Below are 23,118 nucleotides of genomic sequence, written 5' to 3'. Positions count from 1 at the left end.
GAAGAGGCATTTAGCAAAATTCAACATTCTTTCACAGAAAAAATTCTCAATAAAGTATAGGAGGAATATACCTCAACATAATAAAGGTATATATGACAAGCCCACAACTAACGTCACACTCAATGGTGAAAGGTTGAAAGCTTTCCCTCTAAGATCAGTAACAAGACAAGGGTGCTCACTCTCACCACTACTGTTCAACATAGTACTGGAAGTCATAGGCAGAGCAATGAGGCAAGAAAAAGAAATAAAAGATCAGAAAGGAAGAAGTACAATTATCTCTGTTTGCAGATAACATACTCTTGTACATAGAAAATCCTAAAGACTCCACCAAAAACTGTTATACCTAATATCTGAATTCAGTAAAGTTACAGGATACAAAATCGATGTACGAATATCAGTTGCATTTCTGTACACTAACAATGAACTATTTGAAAAATAAATAAAACAATCCTGTTTATAATAACATTAAAAACAATAAAATACTTAGGAATAAATTTAACCAAGGAAGTGAAAGATCTATACACTGAAAACTATGACATTGACAAAGGAAATGAAAGAAGACACAAATAAATGGAAAGATATTCCATGTTCATGGATCAGAAGACTTAATATTGTTAGAATGTCCATACTACCCAAAGCCATTTACAAATTCAATACAATCTCTATCAAAATTCCAATGGCATTTCTTACAGAATTAGAAGAAACAATCCGAAAATTTGTATGGAGTACAAAAGACTCCGAATAGCCAAAGCAATCTTGAGAAAGGACAAAACTGGAAGCATCAAGCTTCTGAATTTCAAGCTATATTACAAAGCTATAGTAATCAAAACAGTATGGAACTGGCATAAAAACAGACTCATAGACCAATGGAACAGAATCAAGAGGCAGAAATAAACCTTCGCATAAATGGTCAACTAATATTTGACAAGGAAGCCACGATACTAAGGACAAAGGATAGTCTCTCCCACAAATGGTGTTGGGAAAACCAGATATTCACAGGCAAAAGAATGAAATTGGACCCTTAAATTACAGCACTCACAAAAATTAACTTGAAATTGATTAAGGATTTAAACATAAGACTTGAAACCATAAAACTCTCTTAGAAGAAAACTTAGGGAAAAACTCCTTGACATTGGTCTTGGCAATGATTCTTTGGATATGACACCAAAAGCAGGCGACAAAAGCAAAAATCAAGAAGTGAGACTACAGCAAGCTAAAAAGCTTCTGCATAACAAAAGAAACAATCAGCAAAATGAAAATGCAACCTACAGAATGGGAGAAAATATTTTCAAACCATATATCTGATAAGGGATCAACATCCAAAATATATAAGGAACTCATACAACTCAGTAGCAAAAAATATAAAAGCTCAACAAATAATCTGATTTACAAATAGGCAAAGGACCTGAATACACATTTTTTCAAAGAAGATACTCAAATGGCCAACGGGTTTACAAAAAGGTCCTCAACATCATTGGTCATCAGGGAAATGCAAATCAAAGCCACAGGGAGATCTCACCTCACCTCCCCTGTTAGAATGGCTGTCATTAAAAACATAAGAGATAACAAATGCTGGCGAGGATATGGAGGCAAGGAAGCTCTTGTGTACTGCTGGTGGGAATGTAAATTGGTGCAGCCATTATGGAAAACAGTATGACAGTTCCTCAAAAAATTAAAAATGGAACCACCATAGGATCCAGCAATCTCACTTCTGGGTATTTTTCTGAAGGAAATGGAATCAGTATCTCTTAGAGATATCTGCACCCCCATGTTCATTGTAGCATTATTCACACTAGCCAAAAAATGGAAACAACCTAAGTGGCCATCAACGGATGAATGGATAAAGAAAATTCTGTGTGTATATACATATATATACAATGGAATATTATTCAGCCATATAAAAGAAGGAAATCCTGCCGTTTGCTACAACATGGATGGACTTTGAAGGCATTATGCTAAGTCAAATAAGTTAGACAGAAAAAGATAAATACTGTATGATCTCACTTATATGTGGAATCTAAAAAAGCCAAACTCACAGAAACAGAGTGTGTAGATTGGTGCTTGTCAAGGGCCAGGGGTGTGGAGGAAATGAGGAGATGTTGATCAAAGGGACAGTTTTCCAGTTATAAGATGAATAAGTTATGAGGATCCAATGTACAGCATGGTGACTATAGTTAACAATACTGTATTGCATACTTGAAAGTTACTAATAAAGTAGATCTTAAATGTTCTCACCATAAAAACAACAACAACAAAGTGGTAGTTATATGAGGTGAAGGATGTGTTAACTAACTTCATTGTGGTAAACATTTTGCAATATATACATGTATCAAATCACCACATCGTACACCTTAAATTGACATGGTATGAGTCAATTATATCTCAATAAAGCTGGGGGGAAAAGGTAACAGCGATTACTTTGTGATTGTGGGATTATAAATGAAATTTATTTTTCTCTTACCAATGTGCCCTTAAATTTTTAACAGTAATCATCTATACCTCATATAATTTTTTAAAATAATGAAAACCACAACAAATAGATGATGTCCAGATCTTCCTTTCTTTCTTAATTTCAATATAAAGTGATGCTTTCTACCACCACTCACTTTTGCAAGGAAAGGAGTTGGTAAATATTACAATTGAGGTTCGCTAGAAGTGATGGTTGACTTCATGTGTCAACGTGGCTGGACTATGGAGCCCAGCTGTTTGGTTAAACACTAGTCTAGGTGTTTCTGTAGAAGCAATTTTTAGATGTGATTAGCAATTAAATCAGTGCACTTTGAGTAAAGCAGATTACCCTTATAACATGAGTGGGCCTCATCCAACCAGCAGAAGCCCTTAACAGAAAAGACTGGGGTACCTCGAAACAGAAGGAATTCTGCCTCCAGATTGCCTTTGGATTCAAGAATGCAACTTCAACTCTTGCCAGAACTTCCAGCCTGCCAGCCTCTCCTACGGATTTTGGACTTGCCAGTCCTACAATCTCATGAGCCAATTCCTTAAGATAAATCTCTTTCTCTCCACACACACATGTCCACACAACACACCACACAGCCCATTAGTTCTGTTTCTCTGCCTAATACACCAGGTAAATACAAAAATCATTTTCATAGGAAATTGTAATGCCCTAGGGACAGCATATCGGTGACTGAGTTATCACAGGAGTGACATTGGTTGGTGGAGCAGCAGGACACTCTGACATCAGCTGCCTGGCCATACTTGGTGGCCTGGCTATTGCACAGAGTTAACCAGGCCAAATAAGAGCTGAACCTGAGTGGCTGATGCCAACTGCCTTTCAACAGTAAATACCTTGGTGCCAGCAAGGTCTATGATTTCTTCTCCAACCATGTGGATCAAAGGACATCCTTGATGTGCCTTCTCCACATGGCTGTCACACAACGACCCTTGGGAAAGGACACAGAAGGTTTTAAAACTTGCTTTAGCTACACCTTTGTTAAAGAAGTGAGCTGTGAGATCCAGAAACATGGTCAGCCTAGTAAGCGTTCACCAACCCAAAGAACCTGGAGCCTTGTGAGGGCAGGGATGATGTTGACCTTTCCATTGCTTCCCCAGCATCTAGCACAGTGCCTAGCACCTGCTGGGCCCTGAATTACCATTGTTGAGTAAATGGATGAAAGAAAGAATGAATGGGAGCTTTTCAGATTCAAGGGAAGCCAGCACAGCTTCAGAAATGAAAATCCAGATTCAGACCTGGTCAGGTAATGTTGCGCAAGCGTGCAGGGGCAGCTGCTTTAATTAGCACTTCCCATTTCATTCCCCGCCACATGCAGCAGACTGCTTGGGCTGCACTGTTTTCACGTCATCACTGTATCACGTGCATCACCTCAGATGGTCCCAGGAATCCACCCATCCGGGTCACTCTTTATATAAACCACAAGTAAAGCAACTCAGGAAAACATCGGCAGTGAAATAGCAGACTTTTCTGCAATTTAGTTTCATTTGGTTAAGAAGCCAGGCAGAGGAAACTATAAAAGTTGGGGGGAAAATTGAAGCAGATGCGATGAATACTGTTTTTGTGTGTGTTCTTAAATAAGGTAATTTAAGAGACGGCAACTGGCAAAGGGGAAATACACATTTTTAACGGATTCTCCAATAAGCAAAGCAAACAGGAGAGAAACATCAGTGTGTGCTCATCTAGTCCTCTGCTCTCCTGCCTGTTGTCGTCCCAATCCACTGTGTGCAAAAAGCCCCTGGGAGATGTTCTATTTACAACACTCAAATCTGACATTGCCACACTTTTATGGCAATTTCCTTTATCAGTCTCCTAGCTTGACCCCATGTTTCTCTTGGCCTTCAACCTTCCTCTCATTTCTCTTTTTACAGTATATTTCTTCAACTTCTTTTCCTCCTCCCCAATTGTTATAAGATCCTGTGGCTATTATCAATTATATTCAGATTCTCTAACATAAAAATGAGGACATATTCCGAAAAATGTAAATGAAGCCATGGGACAGTGTGGTTGACTAGGGCACAATGGCATTAGAGTGCAAAAGATTTATCAGGGTAACACTATGAAAGATAAAGGGGAGGGGGCAGGAGTAAGTGAGGAGAGCCTTTAGACAATAGTCTGACACTTGTGAAAGAAGAGAGTCAGGGTTCTCCAGAGAAACAGAACCAATAGGAGACAGATATATACTCATACATAAAGAGATTTATTTTTAAGGAATTGGCTCATGGGATTTTGGGGACTGACAAGTCTGAAATCTGTAGGACAGGTCAGCAGCCTGGAAACTCAGGCAGGAGTTGTTGCCGCAATCTTGAGGAAGAATTTCTTCTTTTCTAGGAAATAGAATTTCTCCTTTTCCAGTCAGTTTTTGCTCCTAAGACCCTCAACTGAATGGGTGAGACCCACCCACATTATGAAGGGTAATCTCCTTTACTTAAAGTCAACGGATTGTAGATTGTTAATTAACCACATCTACCAAGTGCCTTCACAGCAACACCTAGATCAGTGTTTGATTACATAATTGGGTACTATGGCCTAGCCAGGTTGACACATACAACTAACCTTCAATGAAGGGGAAGGAAGATTGCGGGGGGGAAGAGTCTCCATGTAAACAGCATCTCTGAGAAAGTCTCAGGCAGCCCAGCGGGGAGCTCTGGAGCAGAGTCCACATTAGGCAAAGCCGCAGACCATGTTTAGCCATTGGCTGGGAGATGCCTGGGGAGAGCATGGCCTCAGCTCAAACATTGTGGCAGGTCCCAAAGGTGTTGCACCCTTGACCAGAGAAAAGAAGGGGATCTGGGACATACAGTCATTGTACAGACCCATCTTCCACCCTCTTCTCATAAACTTATTCTGACACTTAATTTCTCCCTTTCATTGTATCCTTGAAACAGCATTTTCAATCATGGCCTTCTCTTCTTTCCCTTAATTCTACTGCAGCATTTCCTCCAGTTCTATTCCACTCTCTTCCTCATTCTTTCTCCAACTCTCTCCCAGCTTCCTATAGTCATTTATAAAGTCTGCTGTGCCACCTCCCTTTCCTGACTCCTCAAGAGTAGCAGAGTCCTGGGCCCACTGATTCGCGCTGGAGGAGGCTTCTCAGCGACGGTGAAGGGGGCAAGCTGGCACTAACCCAAGTGCACGCTTAAATAATGGGCACGCCAGTGCCGGAAAATTAAAACACAGCATGGAATTGCTGGATTCACAATTTCATTGTCACTGATTGCCTGGTGGCTCTGTATATTGGGAAAATCTTCACAGCTTCCTCCATTTGCCACGGCTCCGCTAACGTGCAGGTAATTCCAGCGGTAAATTTCGTATTCCCCTTCACCTTATTCATCCCCTCTTTCCTCTCCCAACTGGGCAAAAGGGAAAAGGACAAATTCACAACTGTTAAAAAAACATGTCTGTATTTCATCTCCTCATTCTCCATTGATATAATAAATGGTATTTTATAGCTGAAAGGTCCTCACAAATCATTGGTCCCAACCTCGTTCCTACTTTGTAGATAAGGGAAGTGATATGTTCAAGGTCACATAGGGAAGTTGTGGGAAAAGCAGAGTTAAAGCCAGTTCTTGACCCCCAGCTCAGCGGGGGTTTCTGCCTCCCTTCTGAGGGGTTACATGTAGAGGTAGGCAGGATAGATGCCATTATTTCCCATCTACAGATAAGGAAGTGAATCTCAGCTCTTCCCAGGGAGGAAAGGGCATAACCAGGTCTCCCGATCCATTTATTACTATTTTCAATGCACGATGCCATCTTTTGCTAAGCATCAGAGTCGTTAGCTTCCTTGGTAGAATTACAGGTGGAACCTGATAACTTACACACAGAAACATAGTACCTGTGGAATCTATCTATCATGGGATAATGATAGATAAGGAATAAAATCTATCATTTGTCTGGTGCTTTGCAGTTTTCAAAATTACCCCTTATTCGTTATTCCAGTTGGTCAATGCAATTGCTTCAGGAGGTAGGTAAACCATGTTTCCAGGGCCCTGTATTTATGGTTGAGGCAACAAAGGCTCAGAATAGAAATGATTTACCCAAATCACATATAAAGTGAGGAAGCCAGGACTGTAAACCTGAATCTTCTGGCATCCAATACTTGGTATACTCTTGATCTGTCAACTAGCTTGTGGGTGCTGGATGTTTTGATGGAATCATCCTCTATACACAAGCATGAAGTGACATGAAGAGCCTGCTTCAGAGCTAGGCACTTCTTTCTCTCCTCAATGCTGTTATTCTGGTTCATGCCACTGTTATGTCTGCTTCAATCAGCACAACAGCTTCCTCACCTCCACCCTCCTTCCTTGCCTCCACCCTCGCTGCCCTCCAATCCACGTTCCACGCTGTTACACATTGCAGCCAGAGCAGCCTTGCTAGAACAATCATTCCCACACTCTCAAAATGCATATATGTACCATATTAAGAGTATGTGTAAAATGTAGATAGAACTAGAAAAAATTAAAGCTTGCATTTTAAACAATACGATTAAAAGATTTAATGTTTTCTTCTTATTACTCTGTTTTGGAGAAATTATTCAAAAGTGCGAGTCTGATTGCTCCCTTGCAAAAAATCAAATTGACCTAAGATTAACATCCAAACTGAATATGGTTTATGAGGGTCTTCAGGACGTGACCCCGCCTATCTCTCAATCCTAATTTCTTGCTATTCGTCACCTTGAATTCCATACTCCAAGCAAATAAACAATTTGCGATTTCCCTGCTCTTCCTCATCTGTCTGTTGGCTTCATCCTCTGCTGTCATCTTTGCCTAGAACTTGATTCTCCTCCCTCTGACTTCTTTTTCCTCTTCTCTTTTCTGGTCAATACTTACTGGTCCCTCAGGTCTCAAATTAAGCTTAACTTCCTGTGAGGGGCTGTCCCACATCCTTAGAGACAGGTCAGGTGCTTCTGGATGCCCTTTAGTAGCACCTACCATGTTGAAAAGTCATTTTCATTTTCTATTTACTTGCTTCTTTCCCAGTGGATCATCAGCTCCTTGAGGGCATAGCATGGGGTGTGTTGACAGTTTACTCTTCAGTGCCATCAAAGTGCGGGCTGTCAACAACTATTTGTTGAAGGAATCCATGAATGTCTGCTCTCAGCCACAGGGTTCCTACTTAGTGGAAAACAGAGAATGCAACCAGCTCATCAATCACGTAGTTCTCGTGGAGTGTAATATTTCTGACATCCACTTTCTCTTCTAAGGTGCCCAGCAGGGAATCTTTCCCTTGTCTGGGAATAAAACCATGGACACTCAACACTCCACAACTTTTCTCTTCCCTCTTAGGCCATAGAACAATCCTGCAGTCCTTCTAAATCTCAGCTATGTCTCAATGAATTGAGTAATTAATGGCATGCAGCCCAATACACCAAGCAGCTTCAGTATTAACAGGAAGATTGTAGAGGAGGAAAAAAGTTTTCCTTGATCCTCTTAGGGTCCCTCACTGGGTCTGAAAAGTAAACTGACAAAGACAGGTCAACAGGAGAAAAGTATACAAATTTATTTAATGTGAGTTATACATCACACGGAGCCTTCACAAGGAAAGGAAGACCAGAGGAAACCGTTAGACCTGGTTCCAGTTATGCTGGTTTTGATGAAGAGTGCACAGTCGTGGAGGAGTATGGTTGGTTAAGGAGGAGGAGGGAAGTGTGGTAAACTTCGCAAGGACGATTCAGATTCTTCTTGGAGTCCTTTTATCTTCAGAGAGAAAGATGCTCCCCTCCTCCAGGTAAAGGGAGGGTGCCTCTCACTATGGGTTTTATGAGCTGTTTCAGGGGAGAAGGGTGGGGAAAGGTCAGAGTGACCTTCCTGCTACTACTGTTTTCTCAAACTCCTTCAGTTTAAAATATTCAATATCCCAGGGACCGTATTTGGGGTAGCATGTTCCGAACCCCATCAGGACACAACATCTCCCTTTCCACCAACTGTGCTGCCTTCTTTGGGGAAGCAGGTATGTTTGGATTTTTCCCTTTTCTGGTCAACCTTCTCCCCATCCACTGGCTACAATTTCTAATCCTGTGAGGTAGAAAGGAAAGGAAAAGGAGAGAGCGAAGTTCTTAATTGACTGATGTACGGTGGCATCATGACCTCTGGACCTTACAGATGTTTCAAGGTGACTTCTTCTTGTGGGCACTTTCATGTGCTCTCTCTTCTTGCCTCTTAAATGCTTCTAGAATGTTGTCTAAAATAGCCCCAGGCCAATATTACCAAACTGGCCTGCATCTCAGGTCCCCAGGATGCAAGCAGCTTTGACCTGCCACTGGGGAGAGTGCAACAACACAGCCCTCCTTCTGGTGGCCACAGGTCGCTAAAGCTTTCCCAGGGATGAATCTGCCATAAATTGTCCATGAGTACCCAGGTGCAGAGGATATATGTCCAGCTCTCTGAGTGGTTTGTTGAAGCTCCTTTCTCTGGGTATGAAGGAAGGGTCAGACATGTAGTTAGAAGCTCCGTTAGAGAGAGGTGGTCCTGGTGGCAGTCAGGGTGGAGGGGTGGGGGGGGGTCCTCTAAAGCAAGGTTACAGCTTTGACTCTCCTGCTGCTCTGGGACAAGAGACACAACGAGTCCTGGACTTGCCCAGGGGCTGAGGACAAAGAGATGAAACCCAAGAGTCGGGGCCCCCAGAGCTTACCATGTAGGAGTTGGTGTAAGTGTCTTTCATGCTTCTTCCTACCCTGTGATTGTGCAAGTTCACGAACAGGATGAAATTATAACAGGAAAACTTAAGTCTTAAGTATAAATTCCTTTTCTCAATTGATGAAAACAGTGGGCTCAAAAGCAAAGAAAAGTGAATGGAGGACTTTTCTGCCAGGTCTTCTCTAGAATCAGCCTTTCCAAATTACAGATAATACCTTGAAATTTCTAAGTCAAGGATTGAGATAAGCAGGCTGTGAGTGGAAGTGATCGCCATCCCATTTATCAACATTCCATCTCTCGCTTATTTAAAAGGTGAAATTTTCCATAGCGATCACATTGACTTTTAAAAATTCAGTTAATGAATTTTAAAAATACACAGTCATCTTAAATTGACTGATCTGTCCCCCTAATGCTGGCATTTATTATTCCACTCCTCAGACTGTGTTACAAGATAGCAATTTTATGTGGAACCCCTCGAAGGCAACTATAGCAAGACAAGACTTCCTGCAGCCTTTTAGAGTAGAAAAAGAATTTGTTTAGGGGCATTGCTTAATCAGCAGTTTTAAAAGACCCAAATGAAGTCATAAAATGCGCGCATGTCACCAAAAGTATGTTTATGAGAATATCATTAAAAAGCCTTACTACAATCCTTACAGTCTGGAAGTGGGAAAATGAAGGCATTTTCTCCTTGAAAGCAGCAGAGAGTTCTTTGTTTCTCAATTTAATGGAATTCTAATACGAAAAACACCCAATGATCCATTTAAATAACAATGCCAGGTCTGACACAAAAATTCACAAAAACAAGAAAATCAACACTTAAACAGCTGAAAATTCAGCACAGCCATGCTGCCTGCAGCTCAGACTATTGAGCCAACAAATTAGAAAGAAGGCCCGAAGTACGGCAAAAATGTGTCACTGTGCTTTCTAGACACAAGTGTAAAATTCCTGGCTTTGATAGTCATTCGAAATTTTACTCCTTAAGGAAATGTTTTGGAACTTGAAATGCAATTCTTTTGTTTTCTTTGAGGGGAAGGGTGAGCGTGTGTGTGTGTGTGTGTGTGTGTGTGTGTGTGTGTGTATGTGTTTAAAACTAAATGGCATGTGAGGGCTTAAGTGTTTGAGTCTATGAAAAGTGAATAGACCATATGGTCTATTGTGGAATAAGTAATTATAGACTTATTAAAAATACATGTTAATTTTACTCACTGACACTCCATGATAATGGCTTCCTCAGGATCTAATCCATTCTGCTGATTATACTTATCTATTTCTGGTGCAGGAACCTCTCGTCCTGAACAAACGGCTTGAGCAAGATTCGAGCCGACCTATCCCACACCAGAAGAGGAAATCACTACTTTTAAGTGATGTAGACAATTTAAGATTATTTCCTCTGTGGCTCTCTAAATTCTTATTTTAAGCCAGAGGCAGATAAAGCAGAAAAGAGGTTTCTGCTCCCTTCAACCCTTCAATCTGAAGGGAAAGAATACAAAGAAATGATAATTTCACAGGAGTAGGACAGAAATTTCCTTGAGTTGCTTTCTTAAAGAATATAGTAGTCATTTAGGTTAACAACCCCAGGGTAAATCACTGATACTTGAAAATGGGTTTGCAAATTTTATCCCAACCTGGTTTGGGGAAACTCTCCTTGACATTTCTTCCAGCTGCTAGTGACCAAGTTACTTCTCCATGCCTCTCAAACATTAATGTGCTTATAAATCACTGCGGGAGCTTTTAAGATGCACTTTCTGATTCAGTAGGTGTGGATGGGGCCTTAGATTCTGCACTTCTAACAAGCTCCCTGGTGATGCTGATGCTGCTGGTCCAGGGACCAATCTTTGAGTACCAAAGACTTGGCTGGCTGACAAGATGTTCTGGTGCTAGTTCATGCATGCTTATGCTTGCGAATGAACTGAATGGGTGTATCAGTAGACTACCAATTGAATGTAGATTATAACCCAGGCCTTATCTCAAAATATTAAACTTTATTTTTATAGACTTTCTTTCTTTAACCATTGAAGGCTCTTTAGTGTTTGTCGATTCCACCACAAGATCCTGACCATCCATGTGGTACCATTCTAGAATACCATTACAGGATATATTTCTCTCTCACACAACCTGGACATGCTAGTCATTAATTTGAGATCAATAAGTCATGAAAGTTTTGTTACCTCTGAGTATACACAATTCAAATCAAAGCCATGTTTCTTTTTTTAATAGAAATATATTTATTATTTTTGATGATTACAAATAATATATGTTCCTTGTAAAAACAATCAAACAATTAAGAAATAATCCGATGTGTATTCTTCCAGAGGCAATTTAAATTTGTATCTCAGCAAAATATGATACGTCATGGACATTTAAAAAGTCAAGGCATCAAATATAAAATCCTGGAATGCCAAGGGTAGGAATATTCTAATAGGCTGATAATAGCAACAGGTATAATGTATTGAGTGCCTACTTTCTTGAGTATCCTATGTGCTATGAGTATACTATGTGCTCTGACTGTATTGTGCATTTCACATACTGTAATGGTCAGGGTTCCTGGATTGAAGCAAGAGACATCAACTCAACTCTGAGCAGAAAAAGAATGCATTGAGATAGTGTCAGAAGTTCATTGAACTGAAGACTAGAAAACTGAGCTCTGAAAATGGACAGAAACCAAGGAAGGCTGGGCATGGGGACACAGTCTGGCTCTTGTCGCAGGATCACTCTCTTTAGGGCCACTTCCAGTCTCACTACCGTAAGACTCTGGAGCGCTGATGCAGCCACCAGGAGTGATTTCACAGCTGTCCCCCAGGTAGGAGAAACCAGGGGAGAAAATATTGAAAGATTCAGCTTCCCTGTGGGGTCAGAATCTTGTCTCCCCACCAGGACTCACAAATGAAGGATTCCCCCAGGTAGTCACAAAACAAAGTCCACAACTTTTAATCATCTTATTTAATCTTCACACAAGTCGGTGATGGGGTTCAGACATGCTACCTCAAAATAAGGCACCTTGGCATGTTGAATACTTCATGTTGAAGGAATTTGAGGAATGTCACCCACAGGAAGGACTTTCTGACTTTCCTCTGACGCAGGTCATAGAACACTCACGTGAGAGGTACCTCTCTATACCCAGAGGAAAGGAGCATCCTTATTTCCTAAGACCAAGGAACACAGAGAGGAATATGACACACAGGCCTTGCTAAGTCTCCCCCAGGTTACTACACTTAACCTCATAGTCTTTGTCCTGCAATATCTTTCCACGACTGTCTACTCTCCATCAAACCTAGCATAGGAACACTCAGGTTTCACCCTTTCTTCAGGTCTTCATTTCCTTATGAAGGCTCCTGTGTCTTGTAAAACTTAAATAAATGTGTATGCTTTTCTCTTGTTAATCTGTATTTTGTGACAGGGATCCAAGCCAAGAATTTGGAAGAATAGAGGAAAAAAATATTTGTCCTCCCCTACACCAGAGAGGCTGATATACTTGTTGCCATTTTCAAGAAGAGGATATGGGGTCCTAGAGATGAAGTGAATTGCCCAGGAAGCCAACAGGCTGCCAATAAAACCTAGCACCCTCTTACCCCAAAGTCGTGCCCCCTGGCTCCCTGCCCTTCGACTTCACCCCTCACCTTGCAGCGGAGGAAGTTGCATAGACTGAGTATCATCTGTGTATCTTGCACAGTTGCATTCATCTGTGTATCTTTTGGATCATAATCTTATTAGTTATCTAAGGAGGAGCAGGAGAAGAGAAACCCAAACCAAAATAAAAGAATTGAGTTTTCTCCCTCGAGTTGCTGTCAATCTCTTCATCTCTGAGAGAAGGAGCTGGAGGAGGAGAACGAAAGCTGTAACATGACTGGCGCACCACCTCTTCCCTCGCTTCTTCCTCTGACCCAATTTAGCACAATTTTGCATTACTAATTTCATGCTGAGAATTTAGATAATGACATTTGCCTTTCAGACTCCTCCTCAAGGGAAATCTTCCTTCTTCCCCCACCTGTGATGTTCACCCCCAGTTTCACCTTATGAAATGTGTGGTGAAAGTTCTTGGTACCTAAAAAATGTCCTTTTGCCATGATGGGGTGTAGCATGGTAAAGAAAGGCTTTTGGCGGTAGTGATGGCTCTGGAGAGCGTGGTTTATGGTTCTAATGGAACTTCTGGCTCGGGTTTTACCCAGAAGGATGGCTTTGTTTTAAAAAGGTCACAAAGCCAGGATAGAGGATGCTCATGATCAGTTGAAGTCCCTGGCTGTGGGCCAGCCGGGGCGCTCCGTCAAGAAGCCTTAGTGAGGTTAGAAAAAGAGAAATACCTAGTATATTTCCTGAAGTCAGGAAATGAAATTTTCCCCCCATTACTTTCATAGTGGTCTAGATTTCCCGTCCTCTCCCAGCCTTATTCCCACTTTGGTAGGAAAAAAATGCTTAGATCAGCAAAAAAGATTAATACATCAGCAATTCTGTGATTGTGTGTATTGATTCTCAAGGGGCCAGAATAGAACCTCAGAGGTGAGTGTAAGTGGAAAATACACGTAGGCAATATTCCACCAGCTGTATTTATGAGCCATTTAGAGTGTCCCAGGAGACCCGTGGTTTAAAATCTATCAAAGCTTTGGGTTTTTTTCTTCTTCCCAAGGTGATGCCAACAATTGTTCATTTTGCAAGCTTCTGTAACATCTGAATGCTTCCCGTGAACAGCACCTAGAAGAAAAATAGTGATTGTCCTGCCTATAAATGAGAAATGCTTGGGGGTCAAGGGAGAGGATACCTGTGATATTTTAGTTTTTCATTTTGCACACATCATTTTAATACTCAGAATGTGTATGTTCTGACCTATGATACAGCCAGTTAGCTCCAATTTTACCATTACCTATAGGCACGCTACATTTGAAGGACCAAAATTTTGAATCCAATTTCTTTACCTTGTCTTTTGCCTTTTTCTGACTTCCTCATTGCTTAGGATGGTCTCTAACCTCAAACAGGTCTCGAGAAAGAAGCTTGCTGAATGATGCACGAACCAAGCCAGGCTGTTTAAAGATGGATCCAGTCATTCCCATTGATCCATGCATTCACTCATCCAAAAACATTTATGGAATATCTACTCTGTGCCAGATTTTGTTTCAAGGTTCCCGGGATAGAGAAATATCTTCTTAAAAGCTCACAGTCCTGAGGAGGTGACAGACGGTCGATGGGATCACAGAACAGTATGGGAAACGCTGTAATAGTAAAAACAGCCCCCGTCCTTGAGCATTTACTGTTCCGGTACTACATGTTAGTGCATGTGATCTCTAATCTCCCACAAGTTTCATTATCCCCTTTGTTTGAGGAATAGACTGAGGGATGTTCAGAAACTTGCCTAAGGTTACACCGCTCCTAACACAAGGACTGGGATCCAAAGCCGGCCTTCGCAGGCTCCAAACTCGTGTTCTTTGCGTGTTGCTCGTAAGTGGGCTAAGAGAGCAAAGACAACTAATCCAGCCCCAGCGAGGGCTTCAGGAAAGTCATGCAAACTGCATCCAGTGGAGCAGGAGGGGGCTTCCGGAGGAGAGAGAGAAGCTTCCCTTTACCAGGCCTGCTTGTGACCCCTTAGACAAAGCCTCATGAAAAGGCAGGGACTCCTGAGCGTGGGGAGGAGGGGGCTACAAGCCCACATTTCTTTGGTCGCTATGGGAAAACTATAACCTAGGGAAAGTAACAACCAGGTCAGGGAGGGGACAAAGACAGTAACCAATAAGACGGCAGAGCAGACTCAGGGGGCACTGTAGTCAAGAGACGCTTCATCTTTTCTAGTGACTGCAGTGGTAATGGCATCCACCCAAGAGTGTCTAGACCGGCAGAACTTCAGCCTTGTCACCTTGAACACCAACATCTGCTTCCCAAAGCTTGGCTAACTTATTTCTCACGTGGCTAAAGAAAGCTGCTGAAGAACTGGATCCAAATTAGAGTAAAACCTTATTATTTTGAAAGACAGGAGATTGTGTGTCTCACTTAAATTAATTTTTAAAAATGTTCTAGCTGTAGGATTTGTTAAAAGAAATACTAATAATTACGTTACAGTATTTTTTCTTTTTGCTATAAACTCAGAAATGAATGGGGTGCTAATAAGGAAAATTTTCCAAATGAATCTAGGATTACAATTTATACAAACACTGCATTATAAGTGTGGATCTCATAAAAGTACAGATTTCTAAATTACAACACTTCGTTCAAACTTCTTAGCCAATAAGATCACTGTATCTTAATTAGTATAAATTCCAAAATGCTAGGGCCAATTAAGGAAATTTTACTATATAGCAAATCATTAGGGGGGTTGTTGTAATTCTGTACAGTACTTAAGAAAGAACTCTCAGAGTAGCGGTGTTGAACATGTTTGACACCACTCAAAGCGGTGGGAGAGATTTAGTATACATGTGTCATATTGTGTCAGAAGCCACATAATTGCCCTGGACCTATTTAGTTTTTTATTTACTGGTCACTGAGTGCCTACCATGTGACCAAGATCTCTATAAATATGAGCATGACTCAGTCATGAAGGCGCACACGTGCCGAAGGGTATGACGTGGCTCTTACACACGTCAATATCGTGTGAGTGATAAATACAGCAGGCACCCACGATTCCCGTTCTCCCATGGCCTCACTTCCCTGGAGAGTGAGTTCACTACTTTGGTAGGTTGATAAGATTTCTACTGAAAGAAAGGTAACAGTGGCTGAGAATCGTCACCACCTCGCTCCAGCACCCAATTTATAGGAGAAACTCCAAGAGTAGGAGAATCAGGCTTTTGTAACCAGGCTAAACTTTCTCTTGACTGTAGGGTCTGTGGATCCAAAGCATACTTTTTATTTTCAGCTTTGCAAAAATGAAATGTGCCTGACTAGTTTAACTAAATTTGTGGGCAAATCTAGTTTGTTTTCTTTTCTGACAGTGATGGGGAGGGCCATGGGTATAATGAGGGGCACCGGCAGGACCTAGTCCTCTATTCAATTTTCCTGGCTATTGACAGCGTCCTGGAGAGTTATCGGGAAGTCAGTTGAAATTTACACCCTGATGCTTACTTTATTCCCGTTTAATTTGTCGCTCTCAGAGGCCTCCTGAGAACGGCTCACTCCACCCCTGCCAGGAATTCCTGGCCAGACCTGATGTTTCTCAGAGCTACTGCACTGTCTCATTCACCCAAGGCACGGACCTCTTTCCACTCCGATCTGGAATTGTGCTTGCACCTGAGGGCCTGCCGGCTTCCTTCCTGCAGGGGAGGCCCACACTCCTACACTTGTCCAGCGCCCCGTTCCCTCAGCTGCTCCTCCCATCCTCTCCTCCCACTTGACATCTCCCTTTTCAATGCCTATTTTCTAAATAAGCCTAAGTCATGACAGATGGCGTTGTGGGGCTGATTAATAGACACTTTGGGAGCGCCCTACAGCACCTGAGGTGTACCTTCAGAAGGAAGGGCTCCAGCTTCGGCTGAAGTGGCTCCTTGGGATCACAAATAAATTGGAATAAAAGGAATACATGAGGTGTGGGGCAGGGAAGAAAGAGAGAAAAGAAGAGGGAGAGGGAGGGGAAGAGAGAGAGGGAGAAATCAAGAGAGGGAAGGAGAGAGAGAGTCAATACTTAATTTGCTGGGAATTGTTTTTTAAAGTATCTTATTTTAATTAATTTTTTAAATCAGTCTAAATCCACAATCTAATAGTAAGGAAAGCTGGAGGATGGAGAAAGAGGACTTCAGCTCCCCACTCCACAGACCGTCATCTTCCACCCAGTGTATTTGTCCCGTATAAGGAGGTAAGAGTCTTCACTAGTGGGGAATGGAAGAGAAGCAGTAAATTGACTAGCATGCTCCAAATGGCTTTTTGGGATTTTTTCTAAGGGTGATCAGAGCCATGCCTCCACCTCAGCCATGACTCTCACTGAGTGGCTTTGATAAGCTTTTCCACACATCCCAATTTGGTGCCAAAAGTTGCTAATGATTTTCTGTATCTTATATGTGGGAGTACTCCATGCACATAGACCAATGAGCTAATTTCTTTTGTAGATTCCGTGGCTCTCACCTCTCCCTGCCTCATCCCACCACCCATTCACCACATGCATGTGCACACAGATGCATACATATGCACACACATGCACACTTTTCCCCTGTATTTGCAGCATGATTCATTTATTTTTCCAGTGTATAACTTAATTCACTTATTCCTAAAACAAGCTCTTATGAAACACCTATTAATATCAAATTCTGGGTTGGGCCCTGCCCCCAAGTTGCTAAAAATCTATACATGATAAGATGGAGTTGTACCAGCCAACTCCAGGTTACTTAACCTCTCTAACCTCAATTTACTCCTCTGTAAAATGGGTGTCTGCTAATGCATATCTGACAAGGGTGTTCTTACTAATAAATGTAATAGTGGTGAGAACTATAAAACCTTTACAGAAGTTAGGCATTATTATAGAATCATTAAGGTGATTTCCAAATACAACACTATGATTTGAGTTTTCTAGTCAGCCCCTTGAAGTTCAAAGTTGCCTCTTATTTGCAAAAATACCTCTTTCTCCTCTTTAGCACTTTCCTCTCTTCCTTCACGCTCCCCGTTTGTAACAGCGCTACATTATCTAGTCCATGTGATTTTGTTTTCTTCCTCCTCTTTCTTCTTCTTTGTCTCCATCCTTGTATTCTTATTCTTATTCTTAATAACCAAAGACCAAACGTCACAGGTTGATGTTGTTTAAGCAGAGACCTGGAAGAGGCAAAGAAAGCGGAGGAGATGGAGGAACTGAGGGCAGCAGACGTTCAAGGACACAAAGTATCAGATCCGCGGCCAAGTTATTAGAAGTGAATACCTTTAAGATAAGGCAACTTGAACTTTCTTTGGGATAATTTAGGACCAATGAGAATGGTGTATTACTTCTGTCCTGGTTTTCAGCCAGACCAGCTCTGGGAAGTGTGGCCAGTCTCTCTGACTCACTTGGCATTAGGAAATTAAGCTAAACCTCTTCAACTTTATGAAGAGTTTCCCTGTGCCCACTAAAATATTTGCAAAAGAAAATGTTTGAAGATCGTAAAATAAATAATGCAGTCCTCATCTGGTCATTTAGCCAGTCCAACATTCCGAGACCCTCCTGGTCACCCGCAGCCACCCCTTACTCATGTCTCCTCTTCTCTATCCATAGGGTAGCTATGTGCAATTTGTTCTACGGCCAGGATCCTCTATACAGGAGGTGAGATGGTGATATTTTGTGGAGAAAACAGCCCTACGGAAACCACTTTCTCCTTGCTTGTTCCTGGGCATGTTTTAAACCATCTGGATATTCATTCATTTTTTTTCTCCCTTCAAGGCGCATATGTAGTGGAGAAAGCGTAACCATTTGTATTTAGATTGAACTGAGTTTCAGTCCAGCATCTGCCACTTTCCATCCAAATGACCTTGCCTAAATGACATACCTTCCCTGAACTTCAGTGTCCCTGTCCACAAAATGGGCACAGTAACAGCTATTCTTGAAGGATGATTTAAGGATTAGAAATTGTATAATTTATATACTTGGCACAGAATGATTATAGCCATTTATAGTCAGCAAATTACCAGGAAGAGAAAAATGCCTTTCTTGAAGTTTCTAGAAAAAACGAAAATTTATGCCTGGCCCCTATCTTAAACAAACTATACCAACTTGAGTGGGTTTATGAAAATTGTTGCATCTTGTGTTAAAGTAATCTGAATATATGAAAATACACATTTCCCAAACAAAAATATGTTTCATTCCCTTTTTATTCTCTCTTTATAGTAATGCAAGCCGTCCTACTACACTGAAAGAAGGACTCAATTTGCAGTTTCTTGATTTTTTTGTTGCTTTTCAAGGGAAATGTGTAACTTGTAATTAAGTGTACCTCTAGATTTTGTATGTGTGTGTGTCTATTACAGAACTGAACATTACTAACCGTGACAAAGGTGAAGCGTCTGCAAGTGACAAATTAATCAGAGGTGCAGAAACCAAAACAATTTTAAGCAGTACGTCACCGGGAGAACCTATGCCGAGGATGAGAAAAACAAGTCAACACTTCAGATTTTCAAAATGGGCCTCGGAATTCATTTGTCTAGGCAATGGACTGAAATGGAGAGCTCAGTTAAATTGGTGAAATGCTAGAGTTGAAAAGGACCTAGTGATCACAAAGCCTGACCCCCTGGTTGGACAAATGGGGAAACTGAGGCTGAGGGAGTCACATACCTAAGTTATGCGGCAATGCTAGTACGACAACTCAGGTTTTTTGATATCCCAGCCACTGGAGAAATCTCTATTTCATCCTCAGCGATAGTAGGTATTTTTTTAAGAGACCTGCTTGATTCTGATGGTATAGGAAAGGAATTTTAGGTTGAAATCTTCTTGGCCTGCACTTGTTCAGATTATATCCTATAGCCCTAACAGGAGAGGCAATGTGGTGCAACAACGGAGGACATTACCTGGGAGATGGGCTTTCTCTCTAGTGTTTTGTATGGCTCACTGCATCTCCATGCTAGTATGCTTCCTGGCACATGGTAGGAATTCAATAAATCTTCACTGGATGAACAGATTTTGAGTTTTGAATCTTATTAGTTCAAGAAATGCAATGATGATGAACAAGACCTTCTGTTGATTAAGCAAGGAAAAGGAGCAAAGTACATAAGTAGAAAGACCAGGGACTCAGCAGCCAGAAAGAATGGTTTCCAATCCTGGCCTTACTCTTTACCTGTTGGATGACCCAGGACAAAGACCTTTTCTGAACTTAGTTTTTCTCAACTATAAAATGGGATAATAATGGCTATTTCACAAAGTTTTATGAAGATTACATAATATTTATTAAATATTTGACATTGTAGCTGGCATAGACTGGGAGCTCCATAAATAATCAATGAGACAGAAGAGAAGATACTGTGACAGTAGGTGTCCTGTTGGGTTTAAAAGAATGGTGAGCATAGAAGTAGCCCTGTCTTACAACATCGTATTCCAATAAACTGGGTGCGTTTTCACATCAGATCAAACCCTTTATATTTGTCCTTAGGCTTAATATGAAGCATCCCCCCTCCTTCTGGCTGGTAGTCTCAGGCATACCTCACATCCTTCACTTTCTCCTCTTGCTTTTGTCATGACTTCATTTGCAGGTTTGAGTGCTCCATTGGCTCAGGTCTCTGAATGTACACTTTACTCACCACCACTCTCAGGGGAACTGAGATGAGGTCCTGGGGCTCAGGGCTAGTTCAGTCCTAGGGGGACAGTCTTGGCTCCGTCCAGTCTTGGTGTAGGAGAGACTCCTCCCCGAAGCCATAAGAGTCACATGTCTCCACTAGTGGGAAGCAGAGTTCCAGTCTAAGATGGCGACATAGTGGGCTCCAGAACTCACCTCCTCCCATGGACACCCTGAATCTACAGCTACACATGGAACAATTCCCTCTGAAATAAATCTAGAAACAAGCTGAGCAACTGCTACACATCAAGTGAATGAGAAAATGCCCACATCAAAAACCCACCCCTGACACTGCAACATATAATTGGGAGAAAACTCACAACTCCCAGCTTCTCTCTGAGAAGCAAAGGATTGGACTCAATATCTAGCACTCCAACTTTTAAGACTTCCACTTAAGGGATAGGCTTATAAAAGACCTGGCCCTGGAAACCAATGGTGCTTGCATCCACAAGACACACAAAACTATAGCAAACAAAGAAACAGTTCTTAGCTCATGGAGGATTCTCTGTAGCTATTCCCCCAGGGCTCAGTGTTGAGGGATCAGACAGAAATGCCCATGTCTCAGTCTTCCCCTGAAAGAAACTATTTGCCTACTTCAAAAACTGTTCCCAGAGGGTAAGGCTTCTAATTTAGCATATATCTGGGCGCTGACTGAAATTCTTCCTGGAGACTGGGGAGACTGGCAGGTGTCATCTTCATGTTCTTCCTCTAGTCCCCTCCAGGTCACTGGTATAAAGGAAAAATTCAGTTTTACTCTTTCTTATGTATAGCTCTTTCCTATTGTGTGTTGGTTTCCTGTGAGTCTCCTTTACTAGCCATACAAAATACTTTACTTCTGGTCACCAAATGTGTGCAGGTTTTTCCCCACACTAAGCAATTCTCTGTGACAGCAGCTGGGGGTCCCACAATTCAACTCAATTCTGACACTATCTACCCAGAGATAGCATCAGGTCCCATAAGTTAAGGGCTCAGTCCCACAGAACTGCCCCTACACACACACACACTTCAGATGCCAGTGGCAAGTCTGGGTTATCATCTGTGCTTCTGACCAACCAGCTATAGCTTGAAGGTTCCAAAGACTCCCTCCTTGGGTTCAATTAATTGGCTAGGAAGGCTCACAGAACCCAGGGAAACACTTAATTACATTTGCCAGTTTATTAAATGATGTGACAAAGGATACAGATGAACAGGCAGATGAAGAGATACATGAGGTTAGATCTGGAAGGGTCCCAAGCACAGGATTTTCTTTCCCCATGGAGTTAGGGTGAGTTACCCTCCCAATGTGTGGATTTGTTCACGAGCCTGGAAGCTCTCCAAACCCCAAATTCTTGAGATTTAATGGAGATTTCATCACTTAGGCATGATCTATCAACTCCATTTTCAGCCCTTCTCCCTGCTTGAGAATTAGGGGTAAGGCTGAAAATTCCAAGCTTCTAATCACGGTCTTTCTGATGACCAGCTCTCATCCAGGAGCCATCCAGGAGCCCTCCAGAGTTGCCTCATTAGAACAAAAGAGTCTCCTATCACCTGGGAAATTACAAGGGTTTCAGGAGCCCTGTGTTAGGATCTGGGGGCAGAGATCAATATATATTTTTTATTATCTGACAATTGGTGTCTCCCCAAAAGGAGTTTATGGACACATCTGTTGCCCTGGCCACCAGAGGATGCACCACTGGATCTCCTGGTTCTGATGGCCAGCAGGTCCCAGAGGACAATAGCAAAGAAATAGCTCTTAACTGGCTATCCCTCCAGAGCTCAGTGAAGAGGGAGAAGAAAAACACCTAGCTCCCAGTCTTTCCCTGAAAGAGGTCTATTTGTGTACTTTAAAGTCCGTCGCCTGAGGGTCCAACTTCCAATAAGCCTGCATCTAGCCGCTGACTGACATCCTCCCCTTTGGGACACTGACAGGTCTTGGCACACCCTCAGTGACTTGGAGACACTAAGAGCAAAGAACGTGGTTTGGACAATCACAAAGATTTGAGAGACAACCAAAAGCTAGGGCCAGGCTGAACAATAAGGGTCATCTCCTACATGAGACCACTCTGTCAAGACTAGGAGAAGTGGCTGTTTTATTTAATGTGCAGAAACCAACACAGAGCATCAAGGAACATGAAGAAACATAAGAATATGTTCCAAACAAAAGAACAAGATAAAACTCTAGAAACAAACCTTAGCGAAACAGAGATAAGTGATTTACCTTGCAAAGAGTTCAAAATAATAGTCATAAAGATGTTCACTGAGGTCAGAAGAACAATGCATGAACAAAGTAAGAAATTCAACAAAAAGGAAATATAAGAAAGTACCAAACAGAAATCATAGAGCTAAAGAATACAATAATTGAACTGGAAAATTCAGTAGAGGAGTTCAACATCTGACTAGATCAAGCAGAAGAAACGATGAGTGAACTAGAAGATAAGGCAGTGGAATTCATCCAATCAGAGAAGCAAAAAGAAAAAAAATGAAAAATAGTGAAGATAGCTTAAGGGACTTATGGGACATCATGAAGTGGACCAATATTCACATTCTAAGGGTCCCAGAAGGAGAAGAGAGAGGAAGAGGCAGAAAATTTATTTGAAGAATTAATGGCTGAAAATTTCCATAACCTGGGGAAAAAAACAGACACGCAGATCCAGAAGCCCAGAAACTTCCAAATAAGATGAATCCAAAGAGACCTACACTGAGACACATTATAATTAAAATGTCAAAAGTTAAAGACAAAGAGAGAATCTTAAAAGCAGCAAGAGAAAAACAACTCGTTGTGTATAAGGGAACCCCCATGAGACTATCAGTAGATTTTTCAGCAGAAACTTTGCAGGCCAGA

Source organism: Equus caballus, chromosome 20, assembly GCF_041296265.1.
Source record: "Equus caballus isolate H_3958 breed thoroughbred chromosome 20, TB-T2T, whole genome shotgun sequence".
Classification (NCBI taxonomy): Eukaryota; Metazoa; Chordata; class Mammalia; order Perissodactyla; family Equidae; genus Equus; species Equus caballus.
The sequence above is the reverse complement of the archived record's forward strand: the minus strand, read 5'-3'. Positions refer to the sequence as shown.